Source organism: Benincasa hispida, chromosome 4, assembly GCF_027475165.1.
Source record: "Benincasa hispida cultivar pf3 chromosome 4, pf3_genome.v1.1, whole genome shotgun sequence".
NCBI lineage: Eukaryota > Viridiplantae > Streptophyta > Magnoliopsida > Cucurbitales > Cucurbitaceae > Benincasa > Benincasa hispida.
This window is the reverse complement of record NC_143481.1, coordinates 67,963,499-67,989,908: the sequence shown is the minus strand read 5'-3', so window position 1 is coordinate 67,989,908 and position 26,410 is coordinate 67,963,499.

Below are 26,410 nucleotides of genomic sequence, written 5' to 3'. Positions count from 1 at the left end.
TGAAGGAACTCTTATCAAAGAGCATCCATGATTGTGTTCAGATCTTTTTGATTTCATTGTGACCGAAATACAACACATACATTCTAACAGATAGTTATGCAATTTAACACTAATTAACGGCATGCTTCGATAAATAAAATGCAAGGGATTGAGTTCACATACTAGTTGAAGACTCTCTCTTCACTTTCAAACTCAACGCAGCGAAAGAACCTCTACATTCTCTATCGCCCAGCAAAACAGTTGGCTACGGTAGCAGATCGTCTACACGAACGACAGTAACACGAACAAGAACGAGCAAGGTTGTGTTGGATTTTATGTCCTAAAACTCGTAGTTTGTAAATTAATAAACATATTCTGTTTTGTTTTTCGATAAAGTTGTTATTGAAATTGTAATCTTGAATCCAATAAACTAAGGTCCTGGGGCTATTTAATGTAGTATGAATTTTATGTAGTGACATAAATGTGGATCAAGTTCAAATTTATAGCCAAAATGGTCTATAGTATATGAATAAAGTTGAGCACCTTATTCTGGGGACACTATGGATGCGGCCCACTTTGTAGTTAGTACAAAAGATGTGATCCTGAATCGTTCATATAGAGATATGTGAGTCGGGGCATCCTATGCTATGAGTTTACATAAGACTGAACCATGAAATAATCACTTTTTACGTTCTAAATGCCGTTTTATGTATAAAACTGACTATTTCGTTAATTGATGACCTAGGTAACTTAATCTTAATCCTGAGCTAACTATGAACTCCTGTTCACTTGAAATTATCCTTAGATCTACATAGGTGAGGGCAGCTCATCATCGCTGGCCCAATAAGCCTCCTATTTCAGGGATAAGATCGGGTGGATAGCTGGAAACATAGGGTGTAAGACGGAATTCACTCCTACCCGTTATAGGGATAGTAGATGGGTTATACCCTTTAGTACTAAATTCAGGTCTTGAACAAGGGGCCCCACCCTCTCCTTGGCTCAAAAGGGATTTGGTTTATAGGTTGGACCTTAAACCAATTGTTCATTAGAGGATTAGTGGAACTTAAGGAATAAGATGTAGTCTCGGGGATAAAACGGTTTTTATGACCCAGCCGAGATTACGAAAAACCTTTGAAGGATTGGCTTACTAATCATGGTTATATCAAATGGACACAAATATATCTATAGTGAGGGGAGTGCAACTACAGAACTATAGTGGAATGACCCGTTAGTTAACGAATATTGATCAGCTCTCTCTAAAGAGTTTAGTTAGTTAATCTCAAATCGTTGGAGCCTATGATCTATAGGTCCATTACGTTCCCTTACTAGTTCATATGGAATAAACTTAGAACAGTATGATAGAATGATTTGAATTGTTCGAATTAGACGAAGAGAGAGAAACCGACAAGTATATGTGATATAGTGGTCGGGTTTTCAGTTTAGAGATACAGCTTTAATATTTAAATGTGATTTAAATATCAAGAATATGAATATGTTCATATTCGGAAGCTCGTAAATAATGGAAATGGTCAAAGATGTAAAAAGTCAAAGAGTTGACTTTTTTTACTTTAAAAAGTCAAGCTTTGACCGACCTTATATTCAAATGTGATTTGAATTTCGAGAAAATGAATAAGGATTCATGCTCGGGAGGTCAAATTTAGTCAAAACGAAAAATCATAAAAAGTCAAAATTTTGACTTTTTGGTCAAAGTTTGACTTTGACCAAATGACTATTTTACCCTTTGACTAAAGTTAGTGGGAAAATCCAAACTTTTGTTGGATAATTCTACTAACAATATAGTGGGCTAGGTGTCGGCTTATAGTGGGGACATTAAGCCCATTAAGATAGTGGATTATAGGTGATGGGTTTTTATGGATTTGGTTCATACAATTGTTGCATGTTTTTTTTCTATAAATTGGGCGAAAAAGTTTTGCCAATTTTGTCAAATTGTTTTCTAAATTTGGGATGGAAAAATCATTTTCTTGAGTGAAGTCCAAAACGCAAACCTAACCCAAATTTCCATCTCTTTCTCTCTATCGGTTTTCTTCATCCACCGAGTCCCACAACTCGGTTCTGAGTCTAGAGGATAGTAGGTCAACTCTAGTGGTGGTCTGTTCGTGTTCGGGTCGAGATTCAGCGAGGAAGAGTGATTTTCGGTAGCTACAAAGCTAATTTTAATTACTGTTTTTCCTTCAAATTGCATGCTATTTTCCTTTAATTTAAAAGCAATTAGAGTGTAATTAGGTCCTTATTCTCGTGTTCCTTCAGGTTAAGCGGGGAAGACACCACCACATAGAGCGTTTGGTATTCTCGGAGTGAGAATCCAAAGCGTGATCTTTCTTGAATTTGGTAGAGCTAGGAGGAACAGGCTGATTGTGTGACGATAAGCAAGTGGGAGAGAAGGCTATCATATATCGAGTGCTTATCGTTTAGAGAAAGCTACATGATCGTGTAGGTTTTACTAAGCGATCTTCTAATAATAGGTAAATAATCGTTTAGAAAATACGGCACGCTAGACGATTGTTTAGAAAAGCTAAGCAATCGTTTAGAGAAAAGCGTGTGATCGTTTAGACGCGGGTATGCGATTGTTTAAGCGATGAAGCTCTATCGTATAGGCTCTCAGCTAAGCGATCAAGACGTTTTCACACCGATTGCAATTTTTTTGAACCTTTTCAAAATGAAACAAATTTTTATTTTATTCTTCAATTACAATAACCGAATACTGAATTTTCCACTAACGCACGAACGAGGAGAAGATTTCGGCCAATTATCATATAATTAACCAATTTAATTAAATAAATGAATATAATCATATTATATTCTTATCCTATAGTTTGATATCATATATCTACTATAGTAATTTCTCCTCCACTTGATATAAATCATATTTATATCTAATTTCCTCCCAAATAATGTATCTCATACATTTAGTCAATTATATCATATATAATTAACTAGTCCAATTATATCATATATAATCGAACTCCCTCTTGTCAATTTGAATATTTCAAACTGACCAAAAAACTGATTCTCGACTTTATCTAAGCTACCTAGGGGACTTTATGGACATGTGGCTCAAAGCTCCAACGGTACGTGAATAGTTGGCTAAACTCTTTAGCCACGAGATTTAACATATGTTAATTGTCAGACATTTTACTAAAGACCAACAGCTGAACTCTTCTTACCACAGATCTATTTATGTGTCCATCGGATATAACCAATCATGAGTACGATGACCCTTCACAGATGCTCGTAAGTACACCTGGGTCAATTTACCGTTTTGCCCCTATAGTTACATCTCACTTCTTAAGTACCACCGATTCCTCTAATGAACAATACAACATAGTCTAACTATGTGTGAACACCTCTTGAGCCAAAAGAAGGTGTGTAGCGCCAAATCGTTCAAGCCCTGGAATCAGCTCTTAAGGAAGCTATCTATCTACTTGTCCTTACTTCGGGGAAGGAGTGAATTCCATGTTGTGTAGCTGAGTTTCCAGCTCCCAAATCAGACGGATCCCCAAAATGGTAGGTTTTAATTGGCGACCTGGCCACTCGCACCTATACAAATCAAAGGATCGCCCTCAATGACAGAAGTTCCCAACTCACTCAGGATTGAGGTCATGTTACCTGTGGTCATCCTAGTGAAATGAATCTCAGTCATGAATGGTGTTATATAATGAGACATTAACCCTTCATGGTCAGGTCTTATACAAATTCTTTATATAGGACGCCCCCGCTCGCATGTCCCCTATATGAATGATCAGGATTAGACCATGTGTGACAAGTCACACCACTTGTGACCATTCCACAAAGCGGGCCTCATCCGTAGCGTTACCAGGATAAGGTTTCCCTCATATATCCATATACTACAGACCATTTTTGTTATCACTCAAGACATGATCCACTTGTATGTTTTCACGTACATGCTTAAGTTACATTCAGAAAACTAGGGATTTTATCTTTATTGGTTTGTGGTAAAGCAAATAAAACATACAACTAAGCAAAAACAAGATGTGAAGTAAGATATCATATATTATACAACACAAGCGTTCGTACAAACTGTTTACAAACTACGGGACACGAGACTTTAGGGAATCAACCCCAACATGTAGTAGATGGATAAGGTAGGGTTCCTTATCCTGGTGACACTACAGATACGACCCACTTTGTAGGTGTCACAAGTGTTGTAAAATGCTACAAATGATTTGATTCTAATCATTCATGTGGAGGCATGTGAGCGGGGTATCCTATGCAAAGAGTTTTCATAAGACCGGACTACAAAATGATTAATCTCCTTATACAACGCCATTAATAATAGAGACTTACATTTCACTAGGATGACCATAGGTGACATGACCTGAATCTTGAGTGAGTTGTGAACTCCTGCTCATGAAGGCGGTCCTTTGATTTGTATAGGTGAGAATGGCCAGATTGCCAACTCAACAAGCCTACCATTTTGGGGATTCGTCTGACTGGGGAGCTGGGAACACAGCTACACAAGATGGAATTCACTCCTTCCCCGATGCAGGGGCAAGTAGATAAATTGCTCATTTAAGGGTTGATTCACACTGTTGATTGGTTATATCCAATGGACACAAAAATTTATCTGTAATGTGAGGAGTGCAGTTGTCAGTCTTTAGTGGAGTGACCGAAAAATAGCGGATGTTGGTAATTAAATTAAAGAGTTTAATTAATTATCTGAGTACCATTGGAGCTTTAATCTACAGGTCCACAAAGTCCCCACTGTAGCTCAACAGGGATTTAATTGAGAATTATTTTTGGATTAATTTGAAGTGTTCAAATTAATTAAGAGAATTGATTATATATGATATAATTAATTAAATTTATTATATATTTGATATAATTAATATAATGTATTTGATACATTATAATTTAAGGTAATATGAGAGGAATTTGAATGTGGTTCAAATACTAATTATATGAATGAGATACATGTAATTAAATTTAATATAAATATGATTTATATTGAGAGGAATTTAAATATTTGGATATGATCCAAATATCAATTATATGGATGAGATTCATATAAACGAATTTAATATAAATGTGATTTATATTAAATGTCATGTATTGTTGAGAGAAAATAAAATCTGTAGGTTATGTTATATTTGATGCAATATAAAACTATAGGCTATATGTCATATTTGATATAACATATAGTGTATATATATAATAAAGTAGTTATTATATATATTTTATTATTATTAGTATTAATTTAATTACAATTAATAAAAGGGAAGGAGTTACAACTCCCTTCTCCATTCCCTCAGTTAATTTACGTGGGATGTGGTTGGTGAAGGAAATCGGAAACGAAATTTCCATGAGCAGTGGAACAAGACTATTCCAAATTACAATCATGAATCAACAAATATTTACAGTTGACTTCAAAACAAATGATTATGCGATTCATACAAAAATTACAGCATGTATAACAAATGTAAAAAGGGAAAAATTGTACGAACAAATGCAGTAGTGTCTCCATGAGCGCTTGATCTACACGATTGCAACACCGCACGAACACTTCGCGCTCGTCCTCAACGATCTCCTCGGTCACGAACTCCTCTGCAACATGAACAGACACCGCGCTCATCCTCAGCGACACGAACGGCCTCCACAGCACCACGAACGACCTCCAGAAACCCCCGATGGTGTCGAGTTGAGTCTGACACCACCAACAAGGCGAACATGGTATTCTCGGTGTGAGAATCCAGAGGGTGGGCTTTGTTCGGACTTGGTATGAGGGAGACGAACGGAGGAAACACAGATCATGTACACGACTGGGCAAGTGAGAGAAGGCGAAGACCTATCATATAGGTCAATATCCAATCGTTTAGATAAAGCTATACGCTCGTCTAGTAAAAGTTTAAAAGAAAAAGTATTAATTATCTAATAATTAATATTATTATAAACATAAATGATAACCAACTTATCATACTATATTTATAACCTATAGTTTTAATATTTCATCTCATGAAACATATAAACCATAGTTCTTTTTCTATTATGGTACTTAATGTAAATCTCATTTACATCAATCCTCCACTAGATATATCTTATACATCATACCAATTATATCATATATAATCAAAATACCTCTAGTCAATTTGAACATTTCAAATCAACACCAAGAATTGATCCACAACATAATCCAAGCTACCAAGGGGACCTCATGGACTTATAGATCCAAAGCTCCAACGGTACGTGAATAACTTACTAAACTCTTTAGTCACATGATCCACCATCCGTTAACTGTCAGGCACTCCACTAAAGACCGACAGCTGAACTCTCCTCACTACAGATATATTATGTGTCCATCTTAACCAATCAGTAGGCAACAACCCTTCACAGATCGCTCGTAAGTACAACTGGGCCAATAACCGTTATGCCCCTGTAGTTACATCTATCTCCTTAAGTACCATTGATCCCTCTATTGAAAATAAGTCATAGTCCCACTATGACTGAGTCTTCTCTTCCAAAGAGAAGTTGTGGCCACTATATTCAAGCCCCGGAATCAGCCCTTAAGGGAACAATCTCTCTACTCATCCCTACTTCGGGAAATGAGTGAATTCCATCTTGTGGATTTAGTTCCCAGCTCCCATATCAGACAAGTCCTCAAAAAGGTAGGCATGTTAAGTTGGCAATCCGGCCACTCTCATCCATACTAATCAAAGAACCGCCGTCAGAGGCAGAAGTTCACAAAACACTCATGATTGAGGTCGTGTCGCCTATGGTCGTTTAGGTGAGATGCAAGTATCTAGTATCAACGACGTTATATATAGAGTCTAGTCATCTTGTGGTTCAGGTCTTATACAAACTCTTTGTATAGGACACCCTTGCTCCACGTCTCTACATGAATGGTCAGAATATACCATCTATAGTAGTTTACAACACTTGCAAACCTCTACAAAGCGGGCCGTATCTGTAGTGTCACAAGGATTACGTATCCTACCTTAATCCTTATACTACAGAACGATTTAGGTTATCACTTAAGGCATGATCGACTTGTATATCACATATACATGATTAAGTTCACATAAGATAACCAGGGAGCTTTGTTTATTGGATATGAGTAAATGCCAGAATTAAATAACACTTATTTTATTCATTGAACAATGTGTATCTTTACAAAACAACAAGACTCCAGGAGAATTAGGACACTAATCCCAATAGTTGGAGATTCATTTTTTTCCTCAATTCTCTCTAAGAAAAAAGTTTTCTCTAATAAAAAACTTAAACAGAAGAAAAGTTCTTCTCTTCCGTCTCCTCCTCTCCTCTAAGGATTCAAGCAAAGTCCAAACCTCTTGCTTGAATCCTTTATCCCAAGAGAATACATAAGGTACTCAATGAAGGAACTCTTATCAAAGAGTACCTCTGAGTGGAAGCAAGATCGTTCCAAACTCATTGTGACAGAATTAACGCATTCACAATCTAACAGAATAGATATGCATTTAACAACGAATTACAGGCATGCTTTTAACAACTAAACAACAAGAGAACAAGAAACGTACCAGTTGAAGAACCCTTCTTCACATAAAAATTCGTTCTCACTAAAGACTGCTATTCTTGTTCTCGCTGAAAACGTCCTAGTAATCATCCACCAAAACCCGATCGTTTACCCACGAATGGACTTCATGCGAACACAGCAACAGGGAGGACGCCACCACTTAGAACCCTCGGTATTCTCGGTGTGAGAATCCAAAAGGTGTGGGCTCTGTTGGATTTGGTAGAGGGAAGGAGGAAGAGAAAATCGTATACCACGACCAAGCAAGTGGGAGAATGTAGGTGTCTATCGTATAGACGATGCTTGATCGTTTAGAAAGAGGTACACGATCATTTAATAAATAGGTCGTGATTGTATAGACGGTCGTTTAGTAAACGCTCGGGCGTGCAATCATCTAGGAAAAAAGTAGACGGTTGTTTAGGAAATCCTATACGATCGTTTAGAAAGTTGTGCGCGACATGATTCACATACCAGCAAAGAGTTTTCTTCTAAACACTTTAGAAGTCCACTTTTCACCAACTTCTCAATTCTATTGAGGTTGATGTGACCTAACCTTAGATGCCAAAGATAGGCGTTTTCCTTTGGAAAAACCTTTGATCTTTTAGCTGTTGTTGTCGTACTGAACATTTCAGTGTTAAACAAGGTTTTTATGACTAACGACCTGAGTACATATAAGTTATTTTCCATTGAACCATAACCAATCTCCATTCCATTCTTGAAAATAAACATTTTATTCTCATAAAAGGAGATGGTATAGCCTTGTTCAATGAGACAAGAAACCGAGATTAAGTTCCTCTTAATATGAGGAACTACAAAAATATTATCTAGTAACTGATAACATTTCTGGTCAATAAATAACTTCAGCATGCCAATAGCAATAGCTGAAACAAGCTCACCAATACCGACTCGAAGAGTCATCTCTCCCTGTGGCAATGTTTTCCAGGAACTAAATCCTTGGTACGAGGAACTGACATGACTGGTAGGACCTGAATCAAGGATCCAGGCATAATCATCATTCTCTACCGCACATGTCTCCAAGACTAATAAATCAAATTTACTATCTTGTCTCCTCTTTTAGAGAGTAGTGGGATAGAGGTCGTTTGTCACAAAATTTGTTTCACACGATTCTTTCCACTGTAATAAATCGGTCATTTTTAAAAGCTTTAAACGAAAATACTAACGAGTTTTTGAAAAGAAAAACACATTGATCCACGTTAGGTTTTAAGCAAATACCCATTGTAAAACAAAACAACATCCAATAAGGTTTTAGCAAAACTAATATGAACCCCATGTGACATCTAGTTTCGCAATGATGCTTCAAAGGTTTAAGACAAAAGCCATCGAAGGGAGGTTAGTTATCCCTCCTCTGAATTAAGAAGTTCTCAACCAGTGATTAATACCAGAACAACTCTTGTTCCTATAACGATTAACCATCATTGATTTGACCAAAAGATGATTAACTTACTTAACAATCTTCCGTAAGTGTGACCCGCCATTTTAAGCCTTAGAGGTCCGTCCCAAAAGGCCAATCCGAAGGAAGAAAATCTGATTGAGGCAAAACCTAAAGCGACCCTATCCATTTTTGGAGTTCACCTTGATATTGACCAACTGCACAAAATTCATCCGAAGGGGGCTGCTCCGAAGGCGACACGAGGGCGTACAGAATGATCTCACGGTGTGACCAATGACAGAGACCATAGGACGTGTTGGCACACACCCTTCACCCATTTACTATAAATACTCTCTTCATCCACCTTGATATTGACTCATGCAAACACCATCCGAAGGGAGATGCATCTTAGGGCATCTCGAGGCCAAGTATGAATCTCACGATGTGAACATACAGGAAGAAATGTGAGTGGAATCATAAACATATCTGACACGCCTCCTCCTCCCACTGAGTATTTTATAACCTAGGGTTTAGCTTACTTAGAAAAAACATGGCTAAAGATTTTAACTAAGTGACTTTTAGGTTTTCCCAATAGTAACTTTTACCTTGGATAGTTGAAATAATTTTGATCATCATCCATTAAACTCTTTAATAGAGTCTCTGACCAAAACGTTGCATGCTTGTTGAAAATATATCTAATTCACCTTTCCAAGTAGGTTTCCAGGTAAGGGTGTTACGTTTCCGTCAACTTAAGAACCCCAGCCTAACCAGAACCCACCTTAGACAAAATGTCCCTTATAGATAGGTTTACAACAAATTTAATCCTATTAAACCGATTTTAAAAGATTAATCTAGGTTACTAAACTCTTTAGAACCACTTGAACTTAGGTCTATCTCAATCCAATTTTATAAAAACTTGAGTTCACCTTAAGTCCGCATGCAACTCTGAATTATTGATTTTAGGTCTAATTTCCTTTATAACACTTATAAATGGAAACAACCACCACAATGCGAGGCTAACACATGCAAGGCATTCATAACGATTATAAAAAGCCTAAGTGTCATGCTCAATGCATTGTCCATTCATTGCTACTTCTTTTATATAACACATACAAAACGGAAATGAAACAAGCAAGACATGCTTCCATTCAACCTAGACTATAACATTTATAATAAAAAGATGATGCATGATAATGTTCAATGCATGTAAAATATAACTCTTATATTTCATGATGCATGCGCATGCTTTCAAGTAATTTCTTCATGCAATATCATAACATTTATAATACATGATACATGAGTAATTTCACAACCTAAGGTGGGTTTTTAACTATATGACAAACACTTTGACATATAAGTACCATACATCACATGTATAAGCAATAAAAGTTGAAGAACTGGGTAAAATTGCCTTAAAATACAAAAAGAAAAGCTAACTATTACAAAGACAAGAAGTCTCCGGTTCAAACAGGCGAACCGGGTCTTGAACTGCTCGGCAAAGCATCGCTTCTCCAACCATCGTGTACCAAGCACCCCGCGATCGTCTACACAATAAAACAAACTCTTTACTCTATCACTTACCAGCGCTCCCAGAGTTACATCATTTAGCTTTTACTATACGATCGTATAGAAAAATCCAAACAATCGTTTCGCTACTACAACACGATCATGTACCTTTACTAAGCAATGAAACCTAAAGTACACGATCGCTTAACGCACTCCACACAGCACTCGCCTTCCACGATTTTCTAAGCGACTACGATGTCGCGAAGCACCATCACCTAAGCGATCGCTTAGCTAGCGTCTTTGTATCGTATACATGTGATCGCATAGGTAGTAACTAATCGATGAAGCTTGCTAACTACGCAATCGTCTAGCGCGCGTCTTCTACTAAATGACGAGCATTGCATACTCCTATTACGATCGTCTACCTCAAGCGCCTACGCGATCGTGCAACCAACGCTACGCGATATGGTAAACGATTTATCCCATCGCTTAGCATTAGCTAAACGATCGATTAAAAAATACTACACGATCGTCTAGAACAAAAAATCTAAACGATCGCTTAGTAAAATCCCTACGATCGTTTACCTGAGGCTACACGATCCGACCAACGCTTGATCTTCTTCTTCATTGAGAACAACATCGCCATGAGCTAAAGCTTCATCACGAACGACTCGACGAACTCGAACTTTTCGAATTATAGACTCGATTGCAAATTTAATTTCGCCAAAAATCGTAGGGGCCTTTACAATTAACACTTTGTAAAACCGAAAGCTTTAACAAAAAGGCAATCAAACCCGAAATGTTCATCAAAATTCATCCACAAATGCAGAAAATGGTTAACTACAAATGCAGAAACCCATCGCGACTGTAAAAAACATTCAATTCAGATATGTAATTTGGAATATCAGAGAACCTGCCTCTGATACCAATTGAAGGAAATCGGAAATGAGATTTCCATGAGCAGTGGAACAAGACTATTCCAAATTACAATCATGAATCAACAAAAATTTAAAGTCGACTTCAAAACAAACGGTTATACGATTCATACAGAAATTACAGCATGTATAACAAATGTACAGAGGGAAAAACTGTACGAACAAATGAAGTAGCGTCTCCACACTCTGATGCGCGACTCTGATTGAACAACAGCAACCACGAGCACTCGATCTACACGACTGCAACACCGCACGAACACAGCACGAACACTTTGCGCTCGTCCTCAACAATCTCCTCGATCATGAACTCCTCTGCAACACGAACGGACACCGCGCTCGTCCTCAGTGACACGAACGACTTCCACAGCACCACGAACGGCCTCCAAAAACCCGCGATTGTGTCAAGTTGAATCTGACACCACTAACAAGGCAACCTTGGTATTCTTGATGTGAGAATCCAGAGGGTGGGCTCTGTTCGGACTTGGTATGAGGCAGACGAACGAAGGAAACACATATCGTGTACACGACTGGGTAAGTGGGAGAAGGCGGAGACCTATCATATAGGTCGATACCCAATTGTTTAGATAAAGCTATACGCTCGTCTAGTAAATCTCATAGTGGGAGAAGGTGGAGACCTATCATGAAACATATAGACCATAGTTCTTTTTTTATTCCATGGTACTTAATGTAAATCTCATTTACATTAATCTTCCACTAGATGTATCTTATAAATCATATCCGATTATATCATATATAATCAAAATACCTCTTGTTGATCCTCAACATAATCCAAGCTACCAAAGGGACCTCGTGGACCTATAGATCCGAAGCTCCAACGGTACGTGAATAACTGACTAAACTCTTTAGTCACGGGATCCACCATCCGTTAACTGCCAGACACTTCACTAAAGACCGACATCTAAACTCTCCTCACTACAGATATATTATGTGTCCATTTTAATAAATCAGCAGTGCGACAACCCTTTACAGATCGTTCGTAAGTACAGCTGAGCCAATAACCGTTATGCCCTTGTAGTTATATCTATCTCCTTAAGTACCATTGATCTCTCTAATGAACATAAGTCATAGTCCCACTATGACTGAGTCTTCTCTTCCAAAGAGAAGTTGTGGCCACTATGTTCAAGCCCCAGAATCAGCCCTTAAGGGAGCAATCTCTCTACTTATCCCTACTTCGGGAAAGGAGTGAATTCCATCTTGTGGATTGAGTTCCCAGCTCCCAGATCAGACAAGTCCCTAAAAAGGTAGGCATATTGAGTTGGCAATCTAGTCACTCTCACCCATACTAATCAAAGGACCGCCCTCAAATGCAAGAGTTCACAAAACACTCAGGATTAAGGTCGTGTCATCTATGGTCGTTTATATGAGATGCAAGTCTCTAGTATCAACGGCATTATATACAGAGTCTAGTCATCTCGTGGTTCAGGTCTTATACAAACTCTTTGTATAGGACACCCTCGCTCCACGTCTCCACATGAATGGTCAGGATCTACCATCTATAGTAGTTTACAACACTTGCAAACCTCTACAAAGTGGGCCGTATCCGTAGTGTCACCAGGATCAGGTATCTCACCTTAATCCTTATACTACAGACCAATTTAGGTTATCACTTAAGGCGTGATCTACTTATATATCACATATACATGCTTAAGTTCACATAAGATAACCAGGGAGCTTTGTTTATTGGATATAAGTAAATGTCAGAATTAAATAACATTTATTTTATTCATTGAACAATGTGTATCTTTACAAAACAACAAGACTCCGGGAGAATTAGGACACTAATCCCAACAGTTGGAGATTCATTTTTTTTCCTCAATTCTCTCTAAGAAAAAAGTTCTCTCTAAGAAAAAACTTAAAGAGAAGAAAAGTTATTCTCTTCCATCTCCTCCTCTCCTCCAAGGATTCAAGCAAAACCCACAACTCTTGCTTGAATCCTTTATCCTAAGAGAATACAGATAGTACTCATTGAAGGAACTCTTATCAAAGAGTACCTCTGAGCGGAAGCGATATCGTTCCAAACTCATTGTGACAGAATTAACGCATTCACAATCAACAGAATAGATATGCATTTAACAACTAATTACAGGCATGCTTTTAACAACTAAACAACAAGAGAACAAGAAACGTATCAGTTGAAGAATCCTTCTTCACATAAAAACTCGTTCTCACCAAAGACTGTTGTTCTTGCTCTCGCTGAGAACGTCCTAGTAATCATCCACCAAAACCCGGTTGTTTACCCACATATGGACTTCACGTGAACACAGCAACAGGGAGGACACCACCATTTAGAACCCTCAGTATTCTCGGTGTGAGAATCCAGGAGGTGTGGGCTCTATTAGATTTGGTAGAGGGAAGGAGGAAGAGAAGATCGTATACCACGACCAAGCAAGTGGGAGAATGCAGGTGCTATCTTATAGACGATGCTTGATCGTTTAGAAAGAGGTACATGATCGTATAGTAAATAGGCCGTGATCGTATAGACGATCGTTTAGTAAATGCTCGGACGCGTGATCGTCTAGGAAAAAGGTAGACGATCGTTTACCAAATCCTATACGGACATTTAGAAAGTTGTGCACGTGTATACGATCGTTTAGTAAACTTGAGCTGTCGTGTAGACTCTCAGTTTGCTATACGATAGGCAGTATACACTAAATGTGAGCGAATGACTGATCTCTTTGCAAAATGAAAGTGATTTTCATTTTATTCTTCGGTTACGAAAACTAAAAGAAGTTTAGCAAATCCTATGCGATCGTTTAGAAAGTTGTGCGCGTGTATACAATCGTTTAGTAAAACTTGAGGTGTCATGTAGGCTATCGGTTTGCTAAGCGATAGGCAGTATACGCTAAACGTAAGCAAATGACTGATCTCTTTGCAAAATGAAAACGATTTTCATTTTATTCTTCGGTTACGAAAACTAAATGCAACCTCCCACTATCACATAGTTATGGAGAAAATTTCGGCACAATTATCCTATAATTGTCCAAAAATAAATAATAAATATAATCATATTATATTCATTAACCTATAATTTAATATCACATCAAATACAACAAATGAACCATAGTCTTTTCTCCTCCACAAGTTATAAATCATATTTATATCATTTTCCTTAAAATAATGTATCTCATACATAATGTCAATCATATCATATATAATTAACCAGTTCAATTATATCATATATAATCGATCTCCCTCTTGTCAATTTGAACACTTCAAACTGACCCAAAAACTAATTCTCAACTTGAATCCATTGAGCTACCAAGGGGACCTTATGGACCTATGGCTCGAAGCTTCAACGGTACGTGAATAGCTGACTAAACTCTTTAGCCACGAGATCCACCATCCATTAACTGCCAGGCGTTCCACTAAAGACCGACAGCTGCACTCTTCTCACTACAGATATATTTCTGTGTCCATCAAATATAACCAATCAACAGTACGATAACCCTTCATAGATGCTCATAAGTATAGTCGGACCAATTTACCATTTTGCCCCTATAGTTACATCTAACTCCTTAAGTACCACTGATCCCTCTAATGAATAATACAACATAGTCCTACTATGTGTGGACACCTCTTGGGCCATGAGAAGGTATGTGGCGCCACATCGTTCAAGCCCCAGAATCAGCCCTTAAGGGACCAATCTATCTACTTACCCCTGCTTCGGAAAAGGAGTGAATTCCATCTTGTGTAGCTGAGTTCCAAGCTCCCAAATCAGACGAATCCCCAAAGTGATAGGTTTGAGTCGGCGATCTGGCCACTCGCACCCATGCAAATCAAAGGACCGCCCTCAAAGACAGGAGTTCCCAGCTCACTCAGGATTGAGGTCATGTTACCTATGGTTATCCTAGTGAAGTGAAGTCTCTGTCATGAACAGGGTTATATAACGAGACTATAACACTCCATAGTCCGGTCTTATACAAACTCTTTGTATAGGATACCCTCGCTCGCATGTCACTACATGAATGATCAAAATCAAACCATCTGTAGTAAGTTACAACACTTGTAACTATTCTACAAAGTGGTTCATATCCGTAACGTTACTAGGATAAGGTTTCCCTCTTATATCCATATACTATAGACCATTTTGGTTACCACTTAAGACATAATCCATTTGTATGTCTCCACATACATGCTTAAGTTACAAATGACAACTAGGGATCTTAGTTTATTGGTTTGTGATAAAGCAAATAAAACATTCAATGTTCATAGACAAAAGTGTGAATAAAATATCATATATTATGCATCACAACCGTTTGTTCAAAACTATGTTTACAAACTACAGGACACGAGAGTTTAGGGCATCATCCTCAACATTCAAGTGGTGGTGTCCCTTTTGAAGGAGACTCGTGTGGAGAAGGTGATGTGTTCGTGTTTTATTCGAAGGAGTTCTTGAAGAAAGGGTTTTTCAAAGGTAGGGGTTTCTGAAACCCTAAGCATTTTGTTTAAGCATGTTGTAATTTAAGTGAATGCATATCTTGTTCTTTTTTACGGTAAAACTCATATTCAATGAAAAATGGAATTTTGGTCGATCTTGCTTCTGCTCAAAGGATTTTTTTCGAAAATTTCCTTCAGAAAGTGAAAAAAAAAAAAGAAAAAAAAGATAAAACAATGATGCTTTTAGTGATGATAATGAGACATGTATGGTGCATTCTGAATATCTAATATATATTATCTAGGAAGATGGGAAAATAATGATTCTAAATTAATTGACTTATTGGTAGAAAAAAAGCCTCATTAGAGAAAGCCGTTTAATTTTTCCAAAAGATGAAAATTCTAGACATTTTTCTTTTATTCATTATACTAAAAATTATCTAATGGCGAAAAATATGATAGAAATTGGCTTATTTAGTCAAAGGCTTTTGATAAAGTTTTCTTTTTCTTTTTCTTTTTTTTTTTTTTTTTTGTAAGTTATTTAGTACTAAATCTAATATGGTTCAATTGGCTAATGAAGGAGTCAATGATTAGAAAAATCTTAGTTCTCGACTTAAAAGTCATGAAACTAGTAATGAAGACATATATAATATGAATGCTTGGGTTTCTTTACAAATTAGATTGTTAAAAAATAAAACAATTAACAAAGATCTTCAATAATTAATTAATAAAGAAAAAGAACATTGGAATAGAGTATTAGCACGAATTATTGGTGTTGTTAAAAATCTTGTTAAAAATAATTTAGCTTTTTGAGGAAGTAATGAAAAAATTATCAAGAAAATAATAGATTTTTTTTAAGCTTAATTAAAATAGTTGCCGAATTTGATCCAATAATGCAAGAATATGTTCGTCATATTCAAAATAAAGAAATTCATTATCATTATCTTGGACATAATATACAAAATCATCTCATATAGCTATTAGGACTTGAAATAAAAAATATAATTACTGGAAAAAAATTGAAGAAGCAAAATATTTTTCGGTTATATTAGATTGTACAACTGATGTAAATCATCAAGAACAGATGTCTCCTATATTGAGGTGTGTTGATATATCAGCAAGTCCAATAAAAATAGACGAATATTTTTAGAATTTTCAAAAGTTGAAGATACTACTAGAAAATATTTATTTGATGTGCTTGTAAACATAATTAAGGATCTTAAACTTGATATATAGAATATAAGAAGATAAGGATATGACAATAGATCTAATGTGAAAGGAAAACAACAAGGTGTACAAAAAATATTATTGAAAATAAATCCTAGAGTATTTTATACACCTTGTGGTTGTCATAATCTCAATCTAGTATTTTCTGACATGGCTAGCTCGTGTCATAGAGCATGAGATTTATTTATTTATTTTTTTTTTTGGAGATGTGCAACATATTTATTTTTTATTTTCTTCATCTACAAAATGGTGAAAATTTTTGCTAGATCACGTAACCAACTTGACTATTAAAGCATTGTCACAACCACGATGGGAAAGTCGAATTGAAAGTATTAAAGCAATAAGATTTCAAGCGCCTCACATAAGGGACGCTTTATTAAAATTAAGAGAAACTAGTGAAGATCTTAAAATGAAAAGTGAAACTAATTTTTTAGCTACTTATGAATTTGAAAATTTTGAATTATTGTTAGGCATGACTGTATGGTATGATATCTTATTTGTTGTAAATTCTGTGGGTAAAAAGTCTTACAACATAAAGATATGCATATTGATGTTGCTTTAGATCACTTAAAAGATTTAGTTTCAATTTTAGAAAAATATAGAGAAAATAGATTAAGATTTGATTTCTGCTAAAGAAATTGCAAATGATAGGAAAATACAACCAACATTTATTGAAAAAATAATGATTCAAAGAAAAAATAATAATTTGATGAAAATGTTGACATTGAAGAAACATGATCACCTAAAGATCTTTTTAGAACCGATTATTTTTACTATATTATAGATCAAACAATTTCTTCACTGAAAAATAGATTTGAACAATTTCAACTATACGAAAATATTTTTAACTTCTTATTTGATATGAAAATTTTAAAGTTGTTAGATGATGATAATTTGAAAAGATATTATATTAATTTTGAAAATACATTAAAACATGATACATTTTCTGACATTAACAATTTAGATTTATTTCTTGAGTTAAAAATATTAAGAGAAATTTTGCAAAATGAAATTGATTGTACTATTAAAATATTAAATTATATAAAAAGGGTAAATATTTTTCCAGATGCATATATTTCTTATAGAATATTATTAACAATATCAGTAATGGGTTCTTCAAGCTTTTCAAAATTAAAATTAATTCAATCTTATATGAGGTCAACTATGTCATAAGAAAGATTAAATGGACTTGTCATATTATCCATTGAAAAGAATATATTAATGAGCTTAGATTATCAATATTTAATTCATAATTTTGCATCTCAACAAACAAGAAAATAAATTTTAGATAATATTTTCTATATGAACACCTTTTTATAAAAGTTTTGTCTAATGCTTAATATGTTTCTAGCTGCCTCTGGAGATTGTTTACTATATTCGTTCTCCCTTCTTAATGTTCTAATCAGTAAATAGATGAGAAATGAGAGATTTGAGGAATCAACCCTAACATATAAGAATGCAATGCAGTGTAGAAAGGGATAAGATTATTTTATCATGTAAATTGATTATCAATGAGTTCTTGGGAATCCTTCATATTACATTTTCTTTGTATTAGCTATAAGTTCTCTCTTTCCCCTTATTTTTATGTTTGATAACTTCAATTTCATGGAAATCCTTTGTTATTCTAATTATATATGTCAATTAGATTTTTTTTTTTTTTGGCATTTTTAATATATAATTATTCTCTTCTAATCCCAGTGACAAAGTGAGAATCAAGATGAAGAAAAAAAATTGAAAAAATAGGATAGAGAGATATGAACAAGATAATTAGAGGAAGATATAGATATAGATGGAGGAGTTGGAGAATGTGTAGGGAGAAATTATTAAATTAATTTAATATTAGAGTTTTTCGTTTTCAAAATCTTATTGTATATTCATTACTATATTCATATAAATTTCTTTCTATTTGTTATCGACATAATAAATTTATGGCGCACGGTCAACTAATATAAGGGTATGCTAATAAATCATTTTTCCATTTTCTTAAATTAATAAAATAGAATAATTTTGTATTTTTATTCTTTTTAGTGTTCCTTTGAGAGTTTTTTGAAGGTGTTCCTTAAAACTCAATTTTTTTAAAATAAGAATAGAAATCCTCCTTAAAAAATTAATATTATTTAATTATTCTCTTCCAAACCAAATATATTTTAGATAGGAAATAAAAAGAAAAAAAATAGGGAAGATAGAGATATGGACAAAATAATTAGGAGAAAATTGAGATTTGGAGAGAGGAGTTAGAAAATATTTAGGGAGAGATTATTAATATTAATTTAATCTTCTTTCTTTTTCCAAATCTAATTCTATAATATAAATTTTCTCCGATTTGTTGTTGACGGAATAAATTTATCGCATCAACTAATACAATATTTGTTAATGGACTCTTTTTTTCCCTTTTGTTAATTAATAAATAAAATAATTTTACATTATTCCCTAATACAGTGTATATTTTCTCCTATTTTAATTATTCCATTTTCTTTTCTTTCGATTTTGTGAATAAGAGATTTTTGGATAAAATTTTGTTTTTATAAAAAGAAATAAATAAATAACCAAACAAGAAGGTTCATTTAATGGAGTCGCTGCCTTTGAAAAATTATAAAAGAATCACTCCATTGATTAATAATTAAGATATATTATTATATCACTTTTATATCAATTCTATTTCACAAATTTTATTCACATCATATTTTAGTTTTATTCATCTAATAATTTTATATATTTTTCTCTTTTTATACTTTTAAATTTCATACCAACTATTTAAGTTTGAAATTCAATTAAAAGTATTCATTCAAAAAAATTATTTTTCTTTAAAAATTGTCTAAAAAAATTTCAACAACATTAAGAATATCTCATATTCATTGGAAATTAACTTTAAACAAAAAATATATAGACTTTGACACTATTTTTTAATGACTTCATTTATATCAAATATTTACTAATTAAACTCAATGAAAGTTTAATCAAAATTTTGTGTCTAAACAATTAAATCAAAATTTAAAATTTAATAAATAAATTTATGTGGAAAAAAAAATTTAAGTCTTGTGCATCACAAGTGTCTCCCAACTAATCTAATTAAAGTATAATAATCTAGTTTACAATGTCATATTTTTTCAATTATATATATATATATGCGCGCGCGCTAAATTATAAAAAAAAATGCTGTTGAACTTTGTATTTTGTGTCAAAAAAATTTCAAACTTTCAAAAGTTTAAAAAATATCCCTAAATTTAAAAATAAAATTAAAAATGTCTTCACTATTAGCATATGAGTAGAAACTATTTAATACCTCGTTACAGCATAAATAAATAGGTTTTATTATACAATGGTCTAAATTTTCATTATTTTTACATAAAGAGCCTAATGAGCTATTATTTTACAAATTGTTTTAACTTTCCGATTTTTTTATATAAATAGCCCAATGTGTTATTGTTTTACACAAATGTATGGTCCATTTTACCTTTTCAGCCATTTAGATGTTTTTAAGTATAGTAATAATAATAATAATATAGTAATAATTTTTTTAAAAAAAAAAAAAGCAAGAAAAATTTTTGTGGTTATAAACTTCTCAAAGTAGTTTTCTTTTCAAAACCTGCACGAGTAAAGGAAATTTTCTTGAAAAATTCCAAAATTGTTACCCTCATAAATGAAAACAAGAATCGGCAAGAAGTTCCAAAAGAAAAAATGAGGTATATTTGATATATTTAGCACTATATATTTGAACTTTCTAAAAATAAACCATGATATATATTTCATGAGTGCATAAATAAGACAATTTGTATAATATATCGCCTTAGATACTGAACAATATATGCAATGTATATTTACATTTTTCAGTATATTTGTAAACACACATCAAAATTAGATCATGGTATATGCGATGTATATTTACATTTTTCAATATATTATTAGTATATTCGACATAAGATCTCAATGGAGAGATGGTCAATTTTCAGCTAGGAATATGGGAGAAAATAAGTAAAATCTCCTAAAATGAATGAAACATTGATTTGAAATATATTGCGTTAAATGAATATTGACCAAAATTAATAAATAAGAAAACAAAGTTAAAAATAGTAAATGATGTTACTAAAGGAAGAATTAAATGTTTTGAAAATTCGCTGATGAGAGATGATGTAATTAATGATATTTTACATATAAAATCCTTATATAATTAGTACTAAATCCGAAGATAATATCTTTTTTATTTTAAAATATTACAAAATTAAAAGAGGAGAAATAATCTATCAAAATGACTAAATGTTCCAAAGTGTCATTGAAATCTAGTTCTGAAATATTATTAAGGGGTTGTAAAGTTCATATATATGTGGAGTTCATATGTTTTGGGGTGTAGAATTATTTAGTTTGAGTTTATATGTCAGTTTTTTGAACTCTAAATAATTTGCTTTTATGATTACTATTTTTCTTTTGAAATTTTTTTATTCGATATTCTACCTATTTTTGTTTGAATAAATATAGATTGTAATTTTTTTCCTTTTAATTTTGAAATCTTTTCTTTCTATCTTTTTTGGGCAATGAACAACAATTAACCCATTACATTTATTGCATAAATATGGTTAGATAAAATGAGAAACTAAAGAGAAATCAAAACTTTTGATTTCTAATTTTTTTCCATGAATTTTTTTATCCTCTTCTTTTTTTTTTTTCTTTTTCTTCCTGTTATTGCTCTATACTTTTACTCTATCATGAATTTTCTTTTAATTAAATCTTCTCCATCATCTTAGCAACCAATGAAATGTCATCACATTTCTTCAACAATTTCACTTTCATTTCTCTAACTTTGGAGGATCGTTCCAAAACAAATCTCCATTGTTCACTAATTTTTGCTAGAAAATGTTTTAGGAATTTTTTTTAATGATTTTTTTTTTGTTATATGTTGCATACTTCTCAACTACATAAATATTTTTCATCTAAATATTCTTAACGTTCATTTGATATGTGAATTCAATTTTTTTACAAATTTTTATGTATAAATATTGCAATTAATGTAGACAAAATACTATTATTTATATAGTCAACAACTTTACAACATACTTTAACGGTCATCAGTCTTATAATAATCAGAAGTAGTTGTCGAAGTTGATTATCAAAAATGATTTTTGTTGGAGTTTGTAGTCGAATGTGGTTGTTGGTCACATGAAGTCTGTCGTCGAAGTTTGTTATCGGAGGTGGTTTTCGGAGCTCAGAGTTGGTCAGATGAAGGTGGTCGTCGAAATTGTTCATCAAAGATGATTTTTGTCAGAGTTTGTAGTCAAAGGTGGTTGTTGGAGCCCGAAGTTAGTCACATGAAGTTGGTATAGAGTTGGTTGTCGGAGTTTGTCGTTGGAGGTGGTTGTCGAAGCCCTGAGTTGGTCATCTGAGTTGCTTGCTCAAAGGTGATCATCAAAAGTGATTTCCATCATAGTTTGTAGTCGAAGGTGGTTGTCAGAGCCTATGAAGATGATTTTCGGAGTTGGTTATCGAAGTTTGCTATGGAAGTCTAAAATTGGTCATCAAAGGTGGTTGTCGGAGTCCAAAATTGGTTGTCAAAGTTGGTGGCGCGAAGGTTGTCGAAGTTGGAAGTTGTTAGCATGGAACTGTCATTGGAGGTGGTTGTCAAAGTCCGGAATTGGTCGTCATAGTTTTCATCTGAGGTAGTTGTCGGAGTTCGGAGTTTGGTCAATAGGTGGACCATTGAAAATATTGGAAGAAGGGAAAGTTAGGGTGAGTTGGTAAAATATACCAACTCAACTCTAACAACATTTAAAGTTGGTGGACCAAATAATTAGTTGTATATTATATCAACTCAACTGAATTCATGTTAGCGAGACAAACCTCCGCTAAATGTTAGGACATTTGTGTGGTTAATTCACTGCAACTTTCTAAAAACACCAACTAATGTAAACTCTTAGAAGTTAGTTTGGGCTAACCCAAGCAAGACTTTGGGCCTCTTTTTTTCTTCTTTTCTCTAGTGATTGTTTGGTGTGCATGTATTTATGTATTTTTGAAGCTTGTATCATCTTCGAGCCATTAAAATGTTTATATTTTGCATGTTAGATTTTGGTAAATTTTTGTTAATCTTTATATTTCAAATTTTATATTGTAATTGACTTGTTAAAATGTGGAGGAAATAAATTAACTTTTTACTCTAAAATAAGTGTTAAAATTAATTATCACATTTACAAGTAGGATAGAATTAAATTTGTTATCTTGTTATATTAACTTTTCATAATCATTAACAAGTGCATAAATAGATTAGATTTATATAATTTAAGAATAAAAAATGGATAAACCTACGTTTAACAAAAGGATAGTTCAGTATGTTTATCCTATAAGGGTCGTATATTCAATTTTCAGTTTTCCATCCCGTAATTGTTCTTTTAGAGAAAAAAAAAAACTAAAAAGAATCGAGTGGCATATTCATTGAATTTGTTTGGAAATATATATAGAGAGAGGGGACATCCAAGTTGTTTCAACTTCACGCATCCTACTATTTGTTTTCCTTTGGGCCATCAATTTGCCGTTAAATCAAAAGATTGCTTTTTTTAAATTGATGTCTTTTGCCTTCATATCAACATGTGTTGTTCAATCTTTAACTTCAAACCCTCATGGCTTACTTGTAAAGTGCCCACCTATCTAAATCTTACCTTTTTTTAATTAAACCTTTTTCCTTTGCAATTATATGCTCATTTGGAATAAGAGAAAGGCTAAATTATATTTTTAAAAGTACCTTTAATGTAATTTGTGTAAATTCAAAAATATCGTTTCAGTTACTTTTGGATGTAAATCGTTAGTGTGTTATTTAAGTAGATAGATTATAAAGAAAAGAATTTGAATATAATAATGAAAGCATCAAGGGAACCTTTAGCATTTAAATATTTTAAAAGATGGTATGTTATTAGTTGAGTATGTGTTAATAGTCAAATACGTCCTTTTTGTGTTTGGTTATTTATTGTTTTAGAAAATTTTAAGGAGAGATTTTGATTTTAGAATCTTATGAGATTTTATGCTTTAACTTGAAGTTTTGGTTTATATTTTGTTATGAGAAATTGGAGTAATAATTGGACAAATGATAGAAAAATAAGAGTATCTATATGAAAAAAAAGAAGATATATATGTATATATATATAATTCGTTTTAAAATTGATTTTTTTAACTCAAAAAAACTTTAAACAAATTGATCACTGTACTAACGATAGAAGGATTCAAAAAAATTTTGGGTATATCAATCTATACTCCTAAAGTTTGGGAGTCCTATCAATTTAAATCATAAACTAATATTCAATTTAAACTAAACTAATAATTGTTTCAATTTAAACCTTGAACTTTAGGGTAGTATCAATTCAAACCCCAAACTAATATTTATATCAACTTAAACCATGAATTTTCATAGGCATATCAATTTAAACTCTAGACTTTCATAAGTATTTCAATTTAAATTCTAAACTTTAATAAGTGTATTGAAATAAAACATAATGGAAGGTTAAAATTGATACATTTATGAAACCTTAGTGTTTATATTGATACATTTATGAAAGTTCAGGGTTTAAATTGATATACTCATGAAAGTTTAGAGTTTAAATTGATAAAATTATTAGTTTATGATTTAAATTGATATAACTCCAAAGTTTAGGAGTGTAAATTGATATTTGTCCAAAATATTTTTTAAGACTAAGAGTATTAATGCAACTTCTAAAAGTTCGAGAACATTTTTAAAAGAGTCAACAAAAGGGTATTTTTTAAACTTTTAAAAATTCAGTGATACTTTTTAAACAAAATACTATTGATTTATAATAAAAAAAAATTAACAATAATGATATTTTTTTAATTTGATCGTAATTTAATTTCTATGATGAAAAATATTATCAGAAGTCTATGAAAATGGATTAACAAATTTGAGATCAAATGGGTTTAAAACACTGCAAAGAGTAAATTTTTATAAATTTAATTTTGACCGGAGATTAGATTGTTGTAAAGTTGAAAGCAAAAAAGTACTAAATCATTGCATACCTTTGTTAACAAAATCATTGCATTATTGTTACTAACTTTTTAATGGTCCAATTTTTTAGTAACTGAAATTTAGAGATTTAAATGGCCACTTTTATGAAAAATTGGTGTCTTATAAAAATTATGGGGTGAAAAAAAAAAATCATTTTCTTCAAAGTTTCTCTTTTCCAAAAAAGAAAGATCTTATCAAGATAAACACAAGCTTCAAAAGAGAAAATCAATATCTATTACTATTTAAAATTTCTGGAATTATTATATTGTCGTTTAGAACTTTATATAATTTGTACCAAGTCACATATTCATGATGTACTTCGAAGGAAAAACAAAATAACGATGTACGATAGTAAAAATTATTTATTTATTTTAATTTAAATTCAGATAAATATGAAACAGGCTTAATTTAGTGGGTGATAAATCACATTCAAAAAAAAATAAAGGCATTTATCATGTGACAAATTATTATCGAACAATTAGAGATGAGATGTACAAAAATATGTATAGTCTAAGATGCATATGTAATTTCATAACAAAATAACTTAATTTAGTGGGTGATGATTTTTAGTATACTCTTTTTCTTTTTCTTTTCTTTTTTTCGATTAATTGTACTTAAAAAATTAAGGGTTTGTTTAGTAACAATTTATTTTTTGTTTTTGTTTTTGAAAATTAAGCCTATGGACACTATTTTCACCTCTAAATTTCTTCCTTTGTTATCTGTTTTTTATAAATAGTTTAAAAAACCAAGCCAAATTTTGAGAACTAAAAAAAATAATTTTAAAAAAAGTTGTTTTTGTTTTTTTGAATTTGACTAAAAATTCCATACAAATCATTATAAAAAATGTAGATGAAATAGACTTAATTTTTAAAAACAAAAATCAAATGATTACCCATAGTTATCAAATAACTTGAATAATAAAATGATGATTCTATACATTCAAAAACAGTATTTTTATGACTATAAGCTTTTAATGTTAAATATCTGCCTCATTCTTCGTTAACAAACTTAAACTATTACGATGAACAAATTTCAGCATTTAATTAAAAGGCCGTTATTAAAAATCTAAAACATGGTGTTTATTTTAAAATAAAAAAAAAGTGAGGTATTGATCATTATAAAAGTCCAAATCTTTTTTAAAAAAGAAATACACATTAAAATAAAGATTATAATTCTAAAAAATTGATTGTGTTCAAATATAAAAAAATGAGTCCACTTATTTATAAATATAGTAAAATATTATTATCTATTACTAACAAACATTGATAGACATCTATCGGTATCAGTATCTATCATTGTCTATTATTGATAAATAATAAAAGTTTATTAATATTTAAAAATAATTTCAACAATTTTGTCATTTAAAATAATCATCACTTAAAAAACAAGCAATCACAACTTATTGGACCCAAAGGACGGAAAATAAGAAAAAAGAAAAAGAAAAGAGAAGAGGGAATCACTAC